The sequence below is a fragment of the Carassius carassius genome, chromosome 38 (assembly GCF_963082965.1).
Source record: "Carassius carassius chromosome 38, fCarCar2.1, whole genome shotgun sequence".
Taxonomy (NCBI): Eukaryota; Metazoa; Chordata; class Actinopteri; order Cypriniformes; family Cyprinidae; genus Carassius; species Carassius carassius.
This window is the reverse complement of record NC_081792.1, coordinates 23,466,687-23,490,425: the sequence shown is the minus strand read 5'-3', so window position 1 is coordinate 23,490,425 and position 23,739 is coordinate 23,466,687.

Below are 23,739 nucleotides of genomic sequence, written 5' to 3'. Positions count from 1 at the left end.
ATAGAGACAGCCATGCATATGTCAGTGACTCATGTTACATGGCTCAGAAACTGCCTTTCTCACTCCTAATTGAGGGTGAAATTCAAAACAGGCCTTTTTGAACCAGCGTGACATGACTGGACTTGTTTTCACTGAAAAAAAAAGAAAAGAAAAGGAAAATACTGCATGGTTTACTGATTTGAAGAAGATGTGTTATTTTTGCTGAATTTAAAGGAATAATTCACCCAAAATGAATGTTCTGTGATCTTTTACACATCCTCATGTCCTTTCAAACCTGTAAGACTTACTTTCTTCTGTAGAAAACAAAAGAAAAATATTTGATAAATGTTCAGGCTGCTCTATAATGAAATCATATTAAAGCTGTCTAGACAGATAAACATCATAAAAGTGAGAGGCTTTGAACAAATGTGTCTGCTAAATGTATTAATGTAAATGTAAATATGATTCAAATGTTTTTTTTCCACAGATCTTCCGAAGCTTTACAATAGCTCTGTGTGAGGAACAGACTGAAATTAATGTCATTAATCACTGACAGTTGCACTTCTGCATATTCAAACAGGTTGCAAGACACATGAGAACCAGCGGCACTTGGCATTAGCAAGAATATGAAAATGAATTTGGAGAGGTAAGATTGCACCATGACATTTTTCAAGTATCTTGCTAAAGATATATGTCAAAGTACCATCGTATTATTATCTGATAGCATCACTTTACCACGGTATCTCTGCAGTACATTTTTTGTGAGGAAAAGTACAGTCTTTGTGCTTTATATACAGATAAGGTGTTCCATCTTAAACCCATGTAAATTTTTTCCTCAACGAGCGACGATTGACAGCCACACTTCACATTCCCTGAGGTAATTTTTCACTATCTACGCTCTAGGTGTGCATTTGGTATGATAATTTCCAGGTAATGTCGTTAAGGGCTCATATATTACAGATGAAATCTAGGCCCCTGTAAGCTCACAAACCCCCAAGAGTAAAAACTAAACACATTGAATAATTGGTAGAATGAAGGACTTCTTCCAGACATCTGTTTTCACATGCTTTGCTGTAGCTCTTGAATTTGACAACTACATGAAGACGTTTTAAAGTGTAAAAGCTACATATAACACTGAACTGCTGCAGCAAATGACATCCATTTGTGTAAAAACTGTATTTGGACACAACTAAGGTCAGTGGTTCTTGCTCAGAGACATCTTATGAGTCAAAAAAGTAGCAGTCTTTGACCTAAAGCAATTCTTTTTAATTATAGACATTTATGAAGATTGACTAACTTGAGTTGAGTGTGAACACAGTCCACGATGAGTCTATAAACAACATTCAATTGTTAAACAACTACAGGTCAACTGTCATTTATTTCAACAGTAAATTTTTTTTTTTTTTTTTTTTTTTTTTTTTACATTTTCTGCAGCAGTTCAGCTGCGAATGTAATTTTATTGGCTTGCAGCTGCTTACTAAAATGAACAAAAAGTGGAACAATTTAAGTTGAGACTACCTGCAGGAAGCATACTTTTATTAGTACTGTGGTTGTAACGTGGAGTCAGAGACGCTCAGATCCATGTGCAGTACTTTATTAACAGAATGGTCAAACAGGCAATGATCAGATAACTGTGTCAGGTATGCAGGGGACATCCAAAATCAGAAACAGTACCAGGCAATGGTCGGGGCAGGTGGCAGAGAATCATAGTCGGTATACACAATCCAAAGTCAAACATGGAAGGAACAAACACTAGGAAACCGCTCGGAAATGCCAGACAGAACTAAACAAGACTTTGCAATGTCAATATGAGTGTGGATGAGTGCAACCTTTATAGTGTCACTGATAGGAAATAGGTGTGGTTCAATAATGAGTTCCTAGGCAGGGGTTTATGGGAAATGAAGTCCAGGGTGTACTGTGTATTGTATGAAAGTCTGTGTGGTGAATAAATGGTTGTGCAGTGACCGGATCATGACAGTGGTGATGTAAATGAATTTTTTAGGTGGAAAGGTATCATGTTTGCCTTAATTTAATTAAAAGTTTATACACCGTAAAACCCAACAAGCTTTGAGAACTCATTTCATTTACGAAACTGATTGCATTATTTCAGAAACCAAGAGTTATGAGTACTGTAAATTTTTTAAATGGATAGTTTACCCAAAAATAAAAATTATGTAATTCATTGCTCACACTCCTGTCATTCCAAACTTGTGAGAGCTTTGTTCATCTTCAGAAGACAAATTAAGATATTTTTGGGTCGTGGTACTCTGATGGATTGCAACACACACTGATGGGGAAGAGAAGATTGGTTGGATAAAGTCATTATTTGTGTTTTCTTTGCACACAAAAAGTATTCACGTAACTCCACTGAATTATTTTGGGGCAGCTGTGGCCTAATGGTTAGAGAGCCAGACTAGTAACCAGAACGTTGCCGGTTTGAGTCTCGGTGCTGGCAGGAGTTTTAGGTGGGAGGGAGTGAATAAACAGCACTCTCTTCCACCCTCAATACCCATGGCTGAAATGCCCTTGAGCAAGGCACTGAACCCCCAGTTACTCCCCGAGTGCTGGATATATAGCTGCCCACTACTTCTCACTGCTGTGTGTGTGCACTTGGATGGGTTAAATGCAGAACACCAATTCTGAGTATGGGTTACAGTACTTGATAAATATTGCGACTTTGATTTTTTTTTTTTTTTTGTTGAAAATTAACTGTAATAATTAAAACAATTAAAAAAACATAGATTCTTCTCTCTTACATTTACCTGCTAGCTAGCTAACTATTTAACAGGCTAAAGCATACATGTGCTAATACATCAAGTATTACTGCAACAGCAAGTGCCATTACAATTAAAAAAAATAAAATAAAAAATACAGAGATGGTCTTTATATGATTTATATGATTTCACCCATCCTCAACAATTTTCCACACGGTGGTAACCCTCAAAAACTTAGACAAAACAGAAATCCTTTTAAATCCCAAAAACAATAAACACTAACAGATATTATTTTATATTATTTTTTATCTTATGGTTACATATATGTATATATACATGATGGTAAAGCAGAATTTTCAGAAACCATTACTTTAGTCTTCCGTGTCACATGATCTTGATAGAATCACTCTAATATGCTCTAATATGATTTGAACAATTCTTCATATTTTTGTGAAAATTGTAGAAAATACCCGAATAGAAAACAGTTATTTAAATGAATCTTTGGTGAGCATAAGAGCCTTTTTTATGCATGTATATATTGGATAGTCTCTTAGAAGAGATTAGATACCCTCTGCCGCTCTCATTCTGAGCCTCTCCATATATCAGCGTGCCCAAAGCTTTGCTGTCCTGTTCTGAATTGAACTGGCATAAAATTAGAGATTCAGTCCAGCCACAAGGGGGCAGAACGTCTCTCCAAATGCTTCAGCTGCTCTCAGAGAGTTTCTAATCAACTGTTATTCGCTGCCTCTGATGAACAAACTGTCCCTGACGGTGAAGACCATTCTCTAATTAGAGACTTTGTAGAAGACTGGTAATGCAAATTAAGATAAATTTTAATTGCTGTTATGTTGGATGTTTAAGAAGCAGATTCAGTGCCTGACTAATGCGTGACCATATATACACACCCTTTCACATGTGGATGTGCATGCAAACCCACGCACTTGCAAATGCTAAAAGGATGCAAATCTATTCTGAGAAGCCCACTGACCACTCTTCAAGCCCCCTACACTCTCCACCAACTCAAACCATGACAAGCTAATGAATTAAGATGACAGAAAACATCAAACAACCCCTGCTATCATCACTCCTTCCATGACTGAGCACACAGTGAGCACTTCTCACAGTGACTCAACATTTTTTATCATAAGTTTGTCTTGATAGTTTTGACTATTGATATTAGATTTTATGCATATAGTAGGCCTAGTTTAATTTGGCCATTAATCAACCATTCATTCAAATGTGAAGAGATCGTATGAATGACAAAGCCAATCACACCTTGCTTGATTTTATGGGATGTTTAAAGGGTTACTCCACCCAAAAATTAAAATTTTGTCATCAATCACTTGCCCCCATGTCATTTCAAATCTTTAAAAGCTTTGTTCATCTTCGGAACACAATTTAAGATATTTTGGATGAAAACTGGGAGGCTTGTGTTTGTCCCATTGACTGCCAAGTAAGATACACTGTCAAAGTCCAAATAAGTATGGAAGACATCGTCAGAATAGTCAGTCTGCCAGCAGTTGTCCAACTGTGATGTTATAAAGTGATGAGAGTACTTTTTGTACATGAAGAAAACCAAAATAACGACTTCTCCTCCTGGAGAATATCCGCTGGATGCAAGCAGTGTACACTCTTCTGTGAAAGCCGCGATGCAAGGATATGCTTTATAAATGTATTTACACTTTGATTTCAACGAAAAAAGCGCATCCGTGGGGTGGAGTAACCCTTTAAGGCAAACCAAAATTTGGCAATCATATAAATTATATATATATATATATATATATAAATGTCAGGACCGGGAACCAGAACTCAAATGCAGACCAGAGTGTCAGTTTAATTTAAGGTAAATTTATTAACCACAAGTTTAAACAGAGATGTATGCTGAGCAGGGTATGTTCTCGCAGAACAGACGGTTGGTGATCCAGTTCCAGTGATCTGTGTCCTGAGGGTCTGGTGAGAGATTTGATTCCAAGGTTCAGGCTGGAACACTGCGATCAAAAAAATAGGAAAAACTTAGTTAGCTCTCAATTCCCCAACAAAAGACAAAATACAGAAAACTCAAAATATTGGTCGGCTGACGTGTACTCGTACTGAATGGTACAACAATCCGGCGGGGACTGGAAAGTAGCCCAGATACAAAATCCAGTGATAAGTGAGACCACGGATGACGAGGTATGGGAAGCGGCTGCAGGTACCCTGGGGGCGGGGGGGTGGGGGGTCGGTTGGAACCCTTGTTCTGTGCACAGACGGGACAGGCAGAAACAAAGGTCTGGACATCGTTCCTCATCTCTGGCCACCAGAACCGTCTGCGCAGGAAGGCCAAAGAGCGTGCCACTCCAGGATGGCATGAGAGTCTGGAGGAGTGACCCCACTGTAATACAGATGGACGGACAGAGAGAGGCACAAACAGACGACCTAGGGGGCCGTTACCTGGGTCAGGCTGGTGCTGAAGGGCCGTTCTCACCTCTCCCTCAATCTCCAAAATGGCTGCCCCAATGACTTGGTATTATGGTGTCGGGTTCTGCAATAGTCTCCTCCTTCTTGAACAGCCAAGGCAATGCGTCAAGCTTCACATTTCTGGATCCGGGCCTGTAGGTAAGGGCAAAATTGAAGCGACCAAAGAAAAGAGCCCACCTGGCTTGATGAGGATTCAGCCGTTTCGCCGAGCGGATGTACTCCAGGTTTTTATGGTCGGTCCAAACCACGAACGGTTGATCTACTCCCTCTAGCCAATGTCGCCACTCCTCGAGAGCCAACTTCACAGCCAGCAGTTCCCGGTTCCTGACATCATAGTTTCTTTCTGTGGGAGATAAATGATGGGATAGAAAGGCACAAGGGTGAAGTTTGTTATCCTCGGGTGACCGCTGGGACAGGAATGCCCCCACTCCCACATCCGAGGTGTCCACCTCCACAACAAACTGCCAGGACGAGTCAGGGTTTATGAGAATGGGAGCTGACGTAAACCTCTTCTTGAGATCCAAAAAGGCTCCTTCTGCCTCAGAGGACCAATGAAACGGTCTAGCTGGGGAGGTTAGTGCAGTTAATGGTGCAGCAGTGGGGCTGTAATTTCTAATGAAACGTCTATAAAAGTTAGCGAATCCCAAAAATCTCTGTAGCTGTTTCCTTGTATCTGGTCGTGGCCAATCTAAGACTGCTCTCACCTTCTCCGGATCCATCCTCACCTGACCTCTGGCAATGATGTGACCGAGGAAGGTGGTGGTGGAGGCGTGAAACTCGCACTTCCCTGCTTTGACAAATAGAGGGTTCTCCAGTAGTCGATGGAGGACCTGTCGGACATGCTGGACATGTTCTGCTTGATTCTGGGAAAAGATGAGGATATCATCCAGGTAAACATACACAAATCTGCCCAGTATATCTCTAAGCACGTCATTGATTAGACACTGAAAGACGGCAGGTGAGTTAGACAGACCAAAAGGCATAACCAGGTACTCAAAGTGTCCCAGGGGGGTGTTGAAGGCCGTCTTCCATTCATCTCCTTTACGAATTCGGACCAGGTGGTAGGCATTGCGGAGATTTAATTTCGAAAATACTATAGCTCCCTGGAGAAATTCAAAGGCTGAGTTCATGAGTGGTAGTGGATATTTGTTCTTTACAGTGATATCATTCAAACCTCTGAAGTCGATACACGGGTGGAGGGACCCATCTTTCTTACCCACAAAGAAAAACCCGGCTCCTAGAGGTGATGACGAAGGGCGGATAATCCCAGCTGCCAGGGAATTGTTAAAGTACTCCTCCATTGCCACCCGCTCTTGTCTGGAGATGTTATACAGACGGCTCCGTGGAAACATAGATCCAGGCAACAGGTCAATGGCGCAGTCATAGGGTCAGTGTGGGGGAAGTGAGAGAGCCTGTTGTTTACAGAACACCTCCGATATCTCGTGGTAATCAGTGGGGATTAATGACAGGTCTGGCCGGTCTGGTTCGGGTTTCTATGCGGGTTACAGAAGAAAGGCAGAGCAGACCGCAAACAACTAGCAAGACAGGCAGAGCTCCAGTTATGAACCTTAGCAGATATCCAGTCAATATGAGGATTATGTCTAGTTAACCAAGAGTGCCCCAAAACTAACGGTATAAATGGTGAGTCAATAAGAAAAAAGGAGATTTCTTCAAAATGATTACCTGACAACTGGAGCTGGACAGGGCAGGTTCGGGTTGTTACTCGAGCAAGCAGCCTCCCGTCAAGTGTACTAGCCTCCAGTGGCTCATTAAGCTGCTCCGTGGTTAATCCCAGCTGATTTACTAATGTGGTGTCCAAAAAACTCTCGTCTGCTCCAGAGTCAATGAGGGCCTGGAGCTCCAGAGTCTGGTTCCTCCAGAAGATAGTGGCATGTAATAGGGTTCGTGGACGGGAAGACAGAGGTAAGGTTGCTCGGCTCGCTAGGATGCTCCCCCTGGCTAGCGAGCCCTCCGGTTTAACGGGCGGATAGGACAATTGGCGATGTAGTGGCCTGGTTGTCCAACAGTAGAGGCAAGCGTTTGTTCCTCTACGGTGTTCTCGTTCATCTGCACTGAGACGGTTCCGACCCAGCTGCATGGGCTCGCCCCCGGGAACTCCTCTGGCCCCACGGGCTCCAGTGGAAGTACAGGAAGAGGAAAAGATCTGGATCCTACCGGAGCTGGGGAGTGATGTCTTCGGCGAGGAATTACGTCACCGCTAGGGTTGCGTTGTTTCTGTCGTCGTCGCTCTCGACAGCGATTGTCTATACGAATTGTCAAAGCAATGAGATTATCCAGGTTCACAGGTTCAGGATGTGTCACCAGTTCATCCTTCAATCTTTCACTTAAACTATTGATAAACACAGCCAGCAGGGACGCTTCATTCCACCCACTCTCTACGGCCAATGTGCGGAACTCAATGGCGTACTCCGCCACGCTCCGGAGTCCTTGGTGAATAGAGAACAATCTCATGGAAGCGTCATTACCTTGGACCGGATGGTCGAAAACCTTGGTCATCTCTGCGGTAAATGCAACATAGGTGGTGGTAAACTGGTCCTGTCTCCTCCAGTGAACTGAAGCCCACTCCAAGGCCGCTCCTCGCAGCAACCCGATGAGGTAGGCAATCTTAGATCTCTCTGTGGCATAGGTGAGGGGTTGGAGAGCAAAAACTAGACCACATTGCATGATAAATGTCTTACACTGACCTAGATTCCCATCGTACCTTTCCGGTGGTGAAACCCAAGGTTCCCTGGCAGGGTTAGCTGTGGCTGATTCAGCCAGTTCAGGGGCTGGAGGAGGATTTCGCAGGGACTCCTGAAGGGTTCCCACACGGAGAGACAAGTCCTGAAGTCCTCCCATAATCTCCCTTAGCGCGGTACTGTGCTGATCCAGGATTGCTCCCTGAGTGGATACCGTGTGGCGAACTGGCTCTAGGTCTGCTGAGTCCATAATGGCCGGATCGTTCTGTCAGGACAGGGAACCAGAACTCAAATGCAGACCAGAGTGTCAGTTCAATTAAAGGTAAATTTATTAACCACAAGTTTAAACAGATGTATGCTGAGCAGGGTATGTTCTCGCAGAACAGACGGTTGATGATCCAGTTCCAGTGATCTGTGTCCTGAGGTTCTGGTGAGAGATTTGATTCCAAGGTTCAGGCTGGAACACTGCGATCAAAAAATAGGAAAAACTTAGTTAGCTCTCAATTCCCCAACAAAAGACAAAATACAGAAAACTCAAAATATTGGTCGGCTGACGTGTACTCGTACTGAATGGTACAACGATCCGGCGGGGACTGGAAAGTTGGTCTGGCTTTTGTAAGAGAGTAGATTGCTTGATATGGAACAGGTGTGCTTGATTGACGTGTTGAACTGCAGGTGAGAAGACAGGATCACTGGAGAACACGCCCACCAGCAGTCTCAAATCAGCCAGAGCCAGGATCACGACCAAGGGTTTCTGACAATAAAACAATAAGAGTACCCCTGCACCAATCTTTCCTACTTTTAAACACTCATCAACTCATTTTTGCTATTTTACTCCCCCTGAACTGTGTCAACCGAAACTTCTCTCATAGTCAGTAAGGTTGTGCCAAAGCTAACATGCATCCAGGGAATTCACTGACCTTTTTACTGACCATTTATTCATTGGAATGAGCCTCATAAAAGTGGATAGAGGCAGAAACATGGCAGAGTGGTGCTAAAAATGTCAGCCCTTCAAGTGAATTTTGTCTCTTCGCTGCTCTGCCTCTCAAAACGTTAGCCTGTAATGATTTTTGGAAGGTAGACTGCTGTGTTAAGGCTAGAGGGGTGCAAGTGAGATCAGCTGTGTGGCTAACTTCTGCTCTTATTATTTACTGCTCTGTTTCTTTAAAGAATGTTGCTCTATGATCCAAACTCTTATAGAATAAAAGCTTTTACATTAGAACAGCCAACAAAGCAAGAATGTAGATTTTATGGTATTCATAACTTATGCAGGCTTTGATGCCTTTTGTGTGGCTTAGAATGTGAATAAAATAATTTGTGTGTGTCCTAGATGTTGCATCCCTGCTTAAAAGCATGGCCAAGTAAACTTGTTTAGATGGTGACTAGTTCAAATGACCAGCAAAAAGCCTAGTTACCATTATAAGGTATATTTGGTACACTTTAATGCTAATTTTGGCATGGCTACACTGTCTGGTGTTTGTTTATCTGCAACAATAACCAGCAAAACCAACTGAATGAACACTACTATTTTTAGTGTGCTTGGATGAAGCGACGGAAGCCACAGCACATAAGCGACAGTGCACTAACCACAAGTGATAGAACCAGTTCAATGAATACGGATTATTAGAAGGCCATGATTGACAAGGGCCAGTGGAGGGACTTTGGCCAGGACACCTGTTTACACCCATAATATTTATGGGAATTGCCATGGGAATTTTAATGACCACAGAGAGTCAGGACTTCAATTTACCATCTCATCTGAAGGACGGTGCTTTTTACTGTATATAGTGTCCCCATCACTATACTGGAGTGTTAGGACCCACACAGACAGGGTGAGCACTACCTGCTGGCCTCACTAACACCAAGCAGCAACCTAGTTTTCCCAAGAGGTCTCTCATCCAGGTACTGACCAGGCTCAACCCTGCTTAGCTTCAGTGGGCAACCAATCTTGGGCTGCAGGATGATATGGCTGTTACTGGTCACTTATATTCATTAGCAGAGGTGCTAAAGTGTATTGACTGTTCATATATGCTTTCCTTACAAATAATCCTGATTAATATCAACCACCATCACATCTGAAACCATCTTAACCAAATATTAAAACTTTATGGCATGATTATATTGATTTAGACCACAAAATAATCTCTAGAGTTCCCCACTCCCTCTGAACCAATGTTAGCGCTGTTAATCCAATTCTCCAGTTGAAGGGGGTTTTGACTGATGTTTCTCATCATTAGTGTCCTCTCATGGGGCCGGATAAATTGCAGACATTATGAAATCCACGCAGAGAATGAACCTAATCAGAATGTATTTCAGATTTAATTTCATGAGGTAAAATATTATTCTCCATTTGTGTCTCATTTTGTCATATTAAGCAGGCGCAATAGCTAAAACGGATTGACTTCAATTAAAGGGACGGGAAATGTTCAGCAAAACGGTTAATAGAAGAACAAAATGTGTTAGGGATCATTATGACATAAATATGCCACCTCTTCAAAATCTTTTGTCTAAAAACACTCATCTAGTTCTAGCAGCAGCCTCGCTAGACATATACGACATCTGGAGCTAAACCCAGTAGTGCCATAATAATAAACTGTTATTTTAATAAATAATTTAAACCAGACTTTTAATCTGAGTCTTTAATTTGTGTATTAATGATGTCATGAAGGTTTGCTAGAAAATTGAAAAAAAATTATCTGGAAATACTGGTATATTAATAATATCAAATAAAATGTTTTCTTTATCATTTCTTTTGTGTTATTTAATGTGAATTACATTCATTTTAAATTTTTATTTATTTTATATAGTGATTTGATTGACTCATGTATAGCTATACAGTACACACACACACACACACACACACACACACACACACACACACACACACACACATATATATATATATATATATATATATATAGCAGAGAAAAGAAAACTAAAGAAAGTAAAAAAAAAAAAAAAAACACGCATTAGGTCGGCTAGACGTTGGACATTCGAGAGTCTCAAATTTAGGGACCGTCTCTAAAGTTACATGCGATATTGGTATACACTATTCTAACGTCAGTAGCATTTGCGGAGAAGGACTTACAGTCATAAAAACAACTGTAATTGTTCATCTAGGTGTCAGCTATAATTGAATGTTTGATATTTATTAAAATAAACTATAAATCATATGTAAATTATGCTATTTTTTCACATGGGCTCAAACACAAATTTGAAGCTCAATAGCATTTGAGGAGAAAGACTTGCAGTCATAAAACAATTGTAATGTGTTAATTTAGGTGTCAGCTACGATGCACACCTTATACATTTTTAATATATATTAAAATAAATAATACATCATTTAGGTAAAACAACAACAAAATAAACAATTTATGTACATGTTATTAAAAATGCCTGCAAAGGGAGCCAAATACCATGTAATTGCTGCTACAGGGCAATCAAATCCTTGTTTAGGCTACCGACCAAACATTTAATTAAAATATTCACTTAATCCTTCATTTTTGGCCACCTTTTTGCTATAGATGACATAGCCTTTATAATTTCTTCAACAAAAAACGTGCATATCACAACCCTTACAAAAATAAACCATGGTTTTATCATAGTAAAACTGCTTAATTTCCTTTTGCATGATTTCTGAATGCTTGAGACTATAAAATAAATTAGATTCATAATAAAGTTATAGCCATAGGTAAATGCCGAGAGCTACAATTGTAATTTGTAAATAATACAATTTATTCTTTTACTTTTTTATTTGATTAAAGTTCCATTTTCTCCCCTATAGTAGGTGTTTTTTTTCCATCACCATATTTGAGGAAGAGGGGCACAACAAGTAGACTATTATATATAACAGGGCAAGATAAATTGTTTCCTAACTGTATGGTTAAATTGTTGGATAATTCTTAATAATTTAATTCTTCTTCCATTATTAGTGTCTTTTTGTCTTGTATTGTACATTTAAGCCAACATTAATCAGGTTTAGCTATGCCCCTGCTTGTCAGTGAAAGCCAAGGTAAAATATGATACCAGGAGAATATAAAAATGTGAGCACAAGCAACAGTGACTGACAAAAACAACATCAGTATTCATGCTTTGGGTATTATGGCTACATTGGACAACAGGAAGTCCTCCCGGGTAGAAAATCCCTCCTTTAGCGTCCTCCTCCTCCAGGAATCCATGGCAGAGCCTGAAGTGTACCTGCAGGCTTATTGGCAGTTCTAATCAAGTTAAATATCTTTCAGGCCTTAAAAAAAAAAACATTGCTGATGTCAGATCAAGTCAGCCAACAGCATCTCACTTTGCAGCAACCAGAAGGCCATCTATGTTCCTTTTGTGTGAGTTGGCTGCAATTAAGGTTCATTCCATATTGGCAGTTTGACTTACTCTCTCTTAAGCTGCAGCTTTGTTCACTGTTCTGCCTCTCAAGGATCGAGTTTGTTAGATGGAGGACCGTCGTGCCAAGAGAGAGTGAAGGCTTGACTGCGGAGGAGGCAATTGGAAGTTCATGTTCAGAGAAAGGCATCAATATCCTCCTCTGCATTACCTGTAAACCAACCACTGCAGAGGAGGCAAGAGGAAGACAGAAAGAGAGCAGCCACTTCATAACAGACCAAAGATCACTGGTCGGAGCAAAGATCATCGGTTGGAACGAAGACCATTGAGTCAGGGCAAAGATCATCCAATGTGTATTTGCATGAACATGGTAAATATTGCCTTAGTATACATAAATTAACATCTTACGGCCTGCAGAACCTGATTGCACCAGGTGCAACATGTTCCTGGATTGACATCATTGTTGACCCTGGAACAACATTGTGAATAACATTTGGGTTTACAATCAATGTTTGATGCAGTGTCATTCATCTGTCATTTCCTCTGATTTTAGGGATTACTCATGGTTAAGGTTAGGTTTATGTATCGGGATATGGACAAAACCAAAACATGTTGACCTAGGAACACATTGAACTCAGCAAAATCAGGACGTGCGTTACAGCCTCAAGAATACAAATGTATTGAGTATCAGTTGCATTAAAGGTGCTGATAAGAGATGGTCTGAAAATGCTTTGTGCTTTTCTGTGACTTCAGACTTCAAGCTCTTGCATTAGCATCAAGAAGTGACAGCAGCCATAACATTATCATGTCAAAATTTTGCATGACCTCACATAACCACCTACAACATTCTGTGTGACTCGCTAAAAGTGTTTATGATTTACTTCTAAAGGCTGCAAGGCCACAGTCAAGCATGAAATGAAAATTACCCAGCACCATTAGCGAGAAAAAAAAATGGAGAAATATTTCAGGACTGTGACAAAATTACACTCCCACTTCTCATGGCATTACACAGCACCGCATACATAAAAAGTGCTCTGTGACTATTTAACATTTTCGTAGAGCTGCACTCATAGACCTGTCAGTGTTGCTGCATCCAGGGCTGAGGTAAGCAATAAAAAATGATCTACCTATGAAGCTTTGAAAGGGGAGGGAAGTCTGGATTTCCTTCTGCATTAGCATATAAACCTCATTAATGAACGTGCTATTGTACGGTTCAATTTAAATCGTCAGGTTAAATCCAGTGAATGCAAAGTGTGCCCTAAATTATGCATTTTAGTCTAGAACTGTGGTTTCTTAAATTATTTCTCAAGAGTTTTTACATTGGACCCAACAAAATACCCAAACTATAAACTGTAAAATCTGTATGGAAAATAAATATTACAAAAGTTTCTTTTTTTTTTTTCTTTTTTTTAATTAGCCTAAACTTGTTGACTTTTTTATTTTATTTTTATATCTGTTTTTATTATTAACCTGACATTTTTGGCTTTATTAATGCCATAATTTACTAATATATTAATTCATTTTTTATTGTTAATATCTTTATTTATTTATTTATATTAATCTGCCCATGTTGATATGTTTTATTAATATGCCTAATCTTGGCTTATTTATTTAATTTGTAAATTAGGTTATCATTTTATTTATTTTACTGTCTACCCATGTTGACTTTATTAAATTTATTTCTTTTTTAATTAACTTGCCCATATGGATGATATATTTTATTAATCTGTCAATTTTGACTTTTACTATAATTTAATACATTTTGTAATTTTAACCTGCCAATTTTGATATGCTTTATTAGTCTACCAATATTAACTTTTTATTTATTATAATCATTATTAACCACATCAACTCTGGGGACCCACAGGTGGGTCCAATATTGCATATGCCTAATTCTCAAAAAATCAAAATAACAGCTGAAGTGGTTAACCTGCCCATGTTGACAGGTTGTTCTGCTTTATGTATTTATTTTATTTTTTTTTATTTTTTTTTCCCACCTGTCTGCCTAAGCTGATCACATGAATTTCTAAATTTCTATTTTCTTGGACTCTCTTTTTTTAAATTAAATGCACAGTTACATGTTGAGTTGCATTGTATTCTTAATGCATTGTATTCTCAAACCTTAATGAAAATGGCCGTGACTTCATTTAAGCCTCATCTCATGTCAAGTACATTCCAGAATTCCATACTGTCCTTCACAGAGCTTCAGCCTTTTTGACATTGTGACATCTTTTGTCTTGAACTAATTATAGAAGAAACAGCAATGACAGCTCCCCCTCCCTTTTTACGTAGCTATTAGCATCCACAGAGACCCGGGGAGGAAAGAAATCCCTTCATTAGCAACAGTGGAATTGTTAATGTCCAATAAAGGATAAAGAGGAGGCTCTGTTTAATGCAACAGCCAGAGGGACAGACAGAAACAAGATCCACTCCCAACTCTGCCTGCATGGCACATTAGTACATTCCATCCTCTGTGTTCAGTTGCCAGATCCTCATTTACAGGACTAAGTCAAAAGGAGGCAAATCATATGTCCCCATGTAATCAATTATTAAATCCCTGCAAAAGTGATTTGGCTTTCATAAAGGAGCAGCCCAAGTGGAGGAGGCTGGAGTGATGAATTCCCATCTGTGTAGAGGAGCTGCTTAGTGGGAGCACTCAACACAGAGAACAGTGGTGTAATCCCAACATTACTCGCTCCGTAATGGCTGATGTTTGCACCACAGGCTGGAAAGGTGCGGTCCGCTGGGGAAAGACCCGTGAGGCAGGAGCCGAATACCGGATGGATGATGAGATGATGAAGAGAGTATCGGATTGATGGATGGATAGCACATGAATGGATATGTGTATAGTGGAAATTTAGGTGTGTTTTAATGCATGGCTGATCACTTGAATCCCACAAGAAATGCACATCATTCAGCACTCTCTCTCTCTCTCTCTCTCTCTCTGTTTCACTTTTTTCATTCTTTTATGCATCCAGACCCAGTGTAAGAGCAAAGAAAGGCTGGTTTGACCAAGTCTCACCTCTCTCAAAGCAGCCTGGACCCCGCACACAATATCTGACCTTGAGGAAGTGGCGTGTCTCTGCATACCAAACAGACCTCCGTCTTCACCCTACCTCCCTGGTGAACAGACTGATTTCATTTCTCACGATTAATAAAACAAATCGTTTAATAAGGGAGCTAATGCATTTTTTTAATCTGTTGAAATATTCATTCAAGACCAAAGAACCTACCATTGTGATAATGGTGGCTGACTCAAATGCTTTGTGGGATGCTTAAACCTTGACTGTTTCACAATGACTGACTATGTTGCCTCAAGCCAAACAGCTGGACATCCCAGCGTAATTATTCGCCAACAATGTTCAGATTCATTTTACACATCTTGAATAGTACTATTATCTTCTTAGGCTGTGATCTAAAACCTTGTAAGGTGCTAGTGTATCACAACTTTTTAAAATAATAATAATAATAATAATAATAATAATAACATATTTACATAAAATTACATTAAAATATGAATAATATTTAACAAACATTTGTACCTATTATTATTATTACTATTTCAACTGCTACAACTAACTTTAATCAAATATAATAAAATATTACTGTATTTATAATTATATTTTCAGCATTTCATGTTAATGTAAATATATAAATGTCAACATAAATAAAAGTTCTTATTTTATGATAATATTTACTTAGTTGTTGCACTGTTAAAGAAATTGTTACAACAATAAAAAATACATTCCAAACATACAATAGTTCTTCAGGGGTTCTTTGCGGTTTTTTAGGTTCCATCTTATCAAAAATCATATTCTCTGTATAGAGTGCAACAGTCTGGAAGTAAAAATTCAATTACTTTTCTCCATAGGGGAATTTAGTTATAACGATAACCTTTAAAGAAAGACTCACTTTAAGCTACAACATTGTGTATCATAGGTATGCACTTTTGTAGATGCTATCATCCCACATTATTTCAATTTATTTTTAAATAATCTCATTCAGAGAAAGAATTTCTGGTAAAAACTATTACATTTGATTCTGCAAATAAATCTCCACCAATCAGAGAACTCTGGCAAGTAGCCACACCATAACAGAACACTTTAGCAAGCACCCACTCCCAAGAAGCATCACTAATTATATATTGTTATAGACTTGGTCTTCCTATGCTCTAAAAATACTTGCAGTATATACTATGCAGTATAAAAAAAAATTGAATAAACGTAATTGTTTCTATATTTATCAACATTTTTAAATGAACTGTTTTATATTTCTCAATAGATTCTAATTCAGTTATATAATTTGTAGTAATTCATGCAATTGTAGTTCTTTCATCAAAATCGTTTTTCCAAATACTTTTGTTATTATACATGTTCTTATTTTATGATAATATTTACTTAGTTGTTGCACTGTTATTATAATGCAATAACACTGTTATGATATATATCTTACAAAAAAAAGGTGATTATCACAATGTCTTTTGTTTCTCATTTTTAATAATCTCTGATGTATCTCCTATGAAGTGCTAAACCTGCAGTTCACATCCGGATTCATTCATCTGATTCTCATGATCACTCAATGATGCGTTTCATCTCTACACGAGAAACCTTTTCCAGTTTGAGAGGTTTTGCTCTCTCGGATAGGAGTCTTTGTTCGTTTCCCAACTTTTCTTTTCACGGCATGGCATTTAAAGAATAAAGAGAGAATTAAACACTTTGATAGAAGCATAATTAGATGACAGAAAGCATTCGGAACAATTAGCAAACTAGTGAAACACAGAGAACTGACGCCCATCTCTCTCCTCCCCACCAATCTGAGCAACAGCCTGGTGAGCAGCTGGTATGCTCGTCCACTGAATCTGGACTGACAGCAAACTGACTGAGAGAGAAAGAACTATGGCAGAGAATAATATGTATTGTGAACGCTGAGAGGAGGTGATGTTTGTATGATTCAGATCATTCAGTTCGAAAGAATTGATGATACGCAGTACATTCGGTCAAAAACAGGTCATGGTATTACACATGCAGAAGAAAGATGAATGGAATAGTGATGTAGACACAACGTGTTTCTCTTATAGCACGCATTTGTGAAACTTTTTACATATGTATGCCTTTGTCAAATATCCTGATTGATTTTTGTTAGAGGAAGATTTGAAATCTGCAGGGGATCATTCTGATGAACAGTTGTAGAGGAATCAAATTTGTGTTGAAGACAGATTGGTTCTGCTTTTTTTCTTGGTCTTTTTTATCCATGTTAAAAAAAAAAAAAAAAAAAGGAAAGGAATCAAACTTCAAAAATTGAATCACAGACTGTCAAACCACATCAGTCAATCATACCAACAGATCCAATACTGCTTGCGTTCATGTGCAGAAAAGCAGTTCCTTCCTTAAGGGCAGTGCCACTAGAAATCAAAACTTAACAAAGCTGACTTTCTGAGAAAGACTAAATCACTTCTTTATCATCAGGTGAAGATAATCCCTCTGTTATTGTTTGCCTCGACCATGGGCCAATCAGAGGGGCAAAGGAGCAAGAGGCCAGAGCAATATTTGGTCTGACTCATTCCAGTGAACTTTACCAGAACATTTGGACAAGAGGTACAAAGGGAGAGACAAAGCAATCAATTACAACATGGTGTGTGCATGCACACACACACACACACACACACACACACACACAAACAAAAACTGTGTTGCATAGTTTTAGACATGAAAGTATTTTTATGACTTCAAAAAACAGCCTAATAAACTCTTATATTCTCTTGCAAACCTCATCTATAAGCTTTGTTCCCAAAAATAGGTTGTTGTCACTGTGTATGTCTTAGACAGCAAAACAAAATCTCATCTTTATATTGTTTTGGTCTGTTTTACAGTTAAAATATCTAAGATTATTTGAAACAATATGTATTTTTATGAGAAGAAACACTGCATTAAGACTTGTTTTAATCTTATTCTTATTTAAAATGTATTTATTTATTAGATTATTATTTTTTTAGATTATTTTTTAGTTAAGATTATTATTATTATTATTATTATTATTTTACTTAAATATAAATGTGTTAAAAACAAGTATAGGAAAAGAATCTGCCATTCCAGTAAAACGTACTCGGTTACTAAACGTAACCTCGGTTCTCTCTAGAAGAGCGAACGAGTACTGCGTCTTAGCTAAGACGCTACAGGAAAAGTCTCTTTTCACGAAATACTGAAGCAAAAAATTATCCTTAATTTTGTATTTTTGTAAAGCGCATTTGCAGCAGTACACAGCCATAGGCGAGACGGCTCGTTCGCTCATTGGCTTGTTCTGCGGCAACTGCACAGCCTATCGAGCGCAGGCTGATGCAACATCAGACCAATAAGCCACTTGCCACTTCCCGCCGAAACGGGTGTGGCTCAACCTATAAAAGGAGCTCGAAAAGGCTGACTCACCTGATTTATTTCATCGCCGAAGCGAACCAGAGTGAATCGTACGCACGGCAGAGAACGCAGTACTCGTTCGCTCTTCTAGAGAGAACCGAGGTTACGTTTAGTAACCGAGTACGTTCTCTTACGAGAGCTCTCTCGTACTGCGTCTTAGCTAAGACGCTACGGGAACCCGATGTAAAACGCCGTGCGCGCAGGGATCACACACCAATAAACCTGAAGCAACGCCCAGGATTTACAGTGCACAGTCACCTGAGGGACTCACAGAGAGTCCGGGACAGAAAAGGGGGAAAGCCCTCCGTCCCATAACTAGCAGCATCCGTAGATGCGGCAATATGACATAACAGCCGAGGCAAGGCCTGACCAATGTGGCAATGCGGGTCTTACGCAATACTGCCCATATAACAGTCGGCAGCGCATAGCGCTCATGAACTCAGAATTCCCCTCAGGGCCCTGATTCTTCTATACCGACAGCAGCCTTGCTTGCAAGGCGGGAAACTCCAGGTTATAGAACCTGATCAATGTAGACGGCGAGGCCCAACCCGCCGCCATACATATATCCTGCAAGGAGATCCCAGTAAACCACGCCCACGACGAGGCGATGCCTCTTGTGGAGTGTGCTCTGACGCCCAACAGGCACTGAAGGCCCCTGGAAGCGTAAGCTAACGCTATGGCGTCAACTATCCATCTGGATAGAGTCTGTCTCGAAAAAGTCATTCCCTTGGAACGTCCACCGAACGATACAAATAGCTGCTCCATCTGCCGAAAGGCAGCAGAGCGAGACACATAAGCTCTTAAAACCCTGACAGGGCAAAGAAGACTCGAGTCTCCATCCTCCCCTGATACCGGCAGGGCAGACAGGGCAATAACCTGAGCCCGAAACGGTGTGTTGAGGGAGTTCGGCACATAACCGTGCCTAGGTTTGAGTATGACCCTTGAGTCATTGGGCCCAAACTCCAAGCACGACTGGCTCACCGAGAGCGCGTGCAAATCACCCACACGCTTCACAGAAGTTAGAGCCAACAAGAATACTGTCTTGAACGACAGATGCTGAAGGCTAACCGATTGGATAGGCTCAAAAGGGGGACCCTTCAAGGCCTCCAAAACCGCCGCGAGGTCCCACATAGGGACTGACGGAGGTCTGGGAGGATTCAGCCTCCTTGCTCCTCTGAGGAACCGGATGACTAAATCGTTCCTTCCTACTGACTGACCGGACGCCGTTTCAGAAAACGCCGCGATGGCCGCCACATAAACTTTGAGCGTGGATGGGGCTCTGCCCTTATCCAACAGCTCCTGTAGGAAGGAGAGGACCTCCGTCACCTCACAACTAAGGGGTGAATAACCTCGAGCTGTGCACCAGCTGGAGAACACCGAACACTTTGAGGCATACAGACGTCGTGTTGACGGAGCTCTAGCCTGAGTGATGGTATTTAGCACTCCCACTGCGAGATCAGCGGGTAACCGTTGAGTGCCCATACATGGAGGGACCACAACTCCGGTTGAGGGTGCCAAATCGAGCCCTTGGCCTGCGAGAGGAGATCTCTCCTCAACGGTACCGGCCACGGGGCGACATCTGCTAATTGCATCAAATCTGGGAACCATGGTTGGTTCTTCCAAAGAGGTGCCACAAGCAGTATTGAACATCTCGTTTCTCTCACCCGTTCTATCACCTGCGGAAGGAGGGGGCCGGGAGGGAACGCATAAAGCGGGCAGCACGGCCATTTCCGTGACAGCGCGCTTTCGTTCTTGGAAAAGAACGCGGGGCAGTGAGCATTTTCGGGGGACGCAAAGAGGTCCACCTCCGCCATGCCAAATCTCTCCCACAACAGCCGGACTGTTTGCGGGTGTAGAGACCATTCGCCCGTAGGGACATTGCCTCTGGACAGCCTGTCTGGACCCAGATTCTGCAGTCCAGGCACATGCACTGCTCTCAGCGAGCGCACGTTGCGTTGAGCCCAAATCAGGAGGCGTTCCGTCAGCCTGCACAGGTTTCGGGACCCGAGACCCCCCTGGCGATTTATGTAGGACACCACGGACATGTTGTCCGAACGGACTACGACGTGGTGATCCTTGATATGGGGACAAAAGCGCGTCAGCGCGTTCTCCACTGCCAGCATTTCCAGGCAGTTGATATGATGGAGCTTTTCCCGTTCTGACCATAGGCCAAAGGACGGTCTGCCTTCGAGCAGCGCTCCCCATCCCGAAGTGGAGGCGTCCGTCGACACCATTTTCACACTCGGGGAAGTCCCCAGGCTTACACCTGATCGGTACCAGCCGTTCGCTGTCCAAGGTGCTAGAGCCGCAACACAGCTCTGATCGACCTTGAAATGCAGCTGGCCAGACGCCCACGCTCTGCGCGGCACCCGAGCCTTCAGCCAGAACTGCAGGGGGCGCATGCGGAGCAGGCCCAGCCGCAGAACCGGAGATGCTGAGGCCATGAGACCCAGCATCTTTTGACAGTGTTTGAGCGACACAGTCGCGCCGCAGCGGAAAGAACTCGCTGCGCGCTGAATGCCCATCGTGCGCTGTGGTGACAGTCGCGCCGTCATGGAACACGAGTTCAGAACTATACCCAGAAACAGGATCGTCTGACTGGGGTTCAGCGAACTCTTCGCCCAACTGACACTGATGCCGAGCTTCTCGAGATGATCGAGTAAAACGGCCCTGTGGTCCACGAGCTCCGCTCGTGATCGGGCCAGAACCAGCCAGTCGTCCAAATAATTCAGCACTCGTATGCCTCTGAGTCTGAGAGGAGCGAGCGCTGCATCCATGCACCTCGTAAACGTACGAGGAGCTACGGACAAGCCGAATGGCAGGACTGCAAACTGGTATGCCTGGCCCTTGAAGGCGAATCTCAAAAACCGCCTGTGGTTTGACGCTATCTGTATTTGAAAATACGCGTCCTTCAGATCTATTGACATGAACCAGTCCCCTCTGCGAATCTGCGCGAGGAGCTTCCTGGTCGTGAGCATTTTGAAACTGCATTTCATCAATGCCTTGTTCAGCTGTCTTAGATCCAGTATGGGCCTGAGACCCCCGTCTCTCTTGGGCACCAGAAAGTATCTGCTGTACAGCCCCCCCTCGCTTTGAGCTTGAGACACAGGCTCTACAGCCCCTTTGCTCAACAGTTTTGATATTTCGGCCCGAAGTATGTGTGCTACTTCTGTTTTGACCGTAGTTTCGACGCGCGCTGAAAAGCGCGGTGGGCGTCGAGAAAACTGTAGCGAGTAGCCTCTCTTTATAATGCCTAGCACCCAATCCGAAACCCCTGGAAGCGCTGACCATGCAGATGCAGATCGCTCATCCTCGACCCCGTTCCGGCGCTTAACCGACTGGAGGGAGGCTGAGCGGGTCCCGTGGGACTCGATATATCTGCGAGTAACCGTGGGCTGCATGTGTGCACTTTTACCACTTTCAACTCGCCGTCTGCCTGTGCAGAATGTACGTGCATGGGCCTCGTTTTTACAGAAGCCCCACGCCGTAAGTGACATAGTGTATGTGGGCACTGGGAAGTGGGCACGTTTACTATGCGGCGCGCTCGACCGATCTGTGTGCAGGGCTGTGTGCAGGGCTGTGCTTACATGCGGGGATGGGCACTGGGTAGTGGGCATCGTCACTGCATTTAAAGCACCATCGGCCGTGGCCGGACGAGCGTGCACGGGTTTAGTTTTTACAGAAACCACATGACGCATGTGACATAGTAATTGTGGGAACTGAGGGGTGGGCACGTTTACTATGTAGTGTGCGCGACCGACTTGAGTCGACATTATGAGCGCAGGCCCTGTGTGTAGGGCTGTGCTTACATGTGGAGATGGGCACTGAGGAGTGGGCATCGTCACAACATTTATAGCACCATCGGCCGTGGCCGGAACACCAGAAAAAAACACTCTTTTTGTGAAACATCTGGGTAGCCGTGATAACGGCTTTTGTGTGCAGGCAAGCGGGCACTCGTGCAGGCTTGCGCATTGCCGAAGACACTGAGGCAGTCACAACTCTTGGAACTGCAACAGCGGCGCGCTTGGGTGAGAGCTCGACCGCAGCGGAACTCGAACACCGGCGCTTTCCCAGCAGTGCTAGGATGCTTTCGGGGCTTCTGGCTTCACCGCAATCCTCTGCCGTGGCTCCCGCGGCGCGGGGCAACGGCTCAAAGAGCGAGAACGGGGTCCCGAGCTGCGTTGCTGACGCTGTCGTGATGGCGCAGCAGGAGGTGGTGGGCGTGACTGAGAGCTCTGTGGGGCCGGTCTAGAGCGGCTAGCTGAAGAAACTGGAGCGCTTCGGCAAGAAGTGCATGAACGCCTGTGAAGCTTTCTGGTCCTCGGCGAATCTCTCCACAAACTCCACAAAAGATCCAAAGAGGCCGGCAGGAGTTAGCGGAGCGTCAAGAAACGCAGCGCGCTCAGACTCCTTGATGTCAGAAAGCGTCAGCCACAAATGCCTCTCAGCCACCGTAGCGGAAGCCATAACCCGTCCCATGGCCTGTGCAGCGGATTTAGTAGCGCGGAGGGAGAGATCCGAAGCACTCCTCAGATCCGCGAGACAGATCACTTCAGGTCCCATCTCATCCAGCTTGCGGAGAAGATCGCCCTGGAAAATCTGTAGCGTCGCCATGGTGTGTAACGCAGACGCAGCCTGCCCAGCAGCAGAGAATATCCGTGCGAGCAGCGATGACATCATGCGGCAGGCTTTGGATGGCAACGCCGCCTTAGTCCGCCGTCCAGCAGAGGGCGGGCAAAGGTGCGCTGCTATAGCCTGTTCCACCGGCGGAAGTGACAGGTAGCCTCTGTTCTTAGCACCGTCCAGTGTGGAGAATGCTGACAAAACAGATGAGTGGATTTTCGCCGAGAATGGAGCGTCCCAAGCCTTCGCCACTTCTTCGTGAAGCTCAGGAAGAAAAGGGGCGTGTTTTGAGCTTGAGGAAGAGCGCTCATCCGGAAGATAGCTACCATCCAGCCGGGAACGTGAAGGGGGCGCTGGTGCAGACCACTCGAGGCCGAGGCTCGCCGCGGCCAACGAGAGTACACGCATCAGCTCCTTATCGATATCCCCCCGTCTGCTGGGCCTCTGAGCAGCGGGCGCGAGATCCACGGAGCTCGCCCAACCCTCACTGCCCAAAGCAAGCAGAGAGCACGTGTCTTCTTCCTC